The following is a 232-nucleotide window of genomic DNA, read 5'->3' as shown; positions in this document are numbered from 1 at the left end:
AAATGGGTCTTTCAACAAGACAATGACCCACAGCACACCAGTAAGCGTGCAGTCTTGGTTCCAGATGAACAATGTTGATGTTATAGAGTGGCCCATAGCCCAATCCCCGGACCTTAATCCCATAGAACACTGGTGAGGTGACATCCTAAATGCGGTTTCTGAAGCAAAACCCAGTAATGAAGAGGAATTGTGGAATGTAGTTCAACCGTCCTGGGCTGGAATACCTGTTCAC

At 46.6% G+C, this 232-nt stretch overlaps 1 protein-coding gene and 1 long non-coding RNA gene across 4 annotated transcripts in view; one reads left to right on the top strand and one right to left on the bottom strand.

Annotated features, from left to right (window-relative positions):
- Positions 1-232, top strand: part of ogdha (oxoglutarate dehydrogenase a) — a 46692-nt gene that overhangs the window by 11394 nt on the left and 35066 nt on the right. The window lies entirely within an intron of this gene.
- Positions 106-232, bottom strand: part of LOC116690009 (uncharacterized) — a 16223-nt gene continuing 16096 nt past the window's right edge. The window contains exon 3 of the long non-coding RNA XR_004332132.1: positions 106-215. This is a non-coding gene — a long non-coding RNA (uncharacterized LOC116690009). The remainder of the gene's footprint in view (positions 216-232) is intronic.

Source organism: Etheostoma spectabile, chromosome 5 (assembly GCF_008692095.1).
Source record: "Etheostoma spectabile isolate EspeVRDwgs_2016 chromosome 5, UIUC_Espe_1.0, whole genome shotgun sequence".
NCBI lineage: Eukaryota > Metazoa > Chordata > Actinopteri > Perciformes > Percidae > Etheostoma > Etheostoma spectabile.
This window is presented reverse-complemented; position numbering and strand designations above follow the sequence as displayed.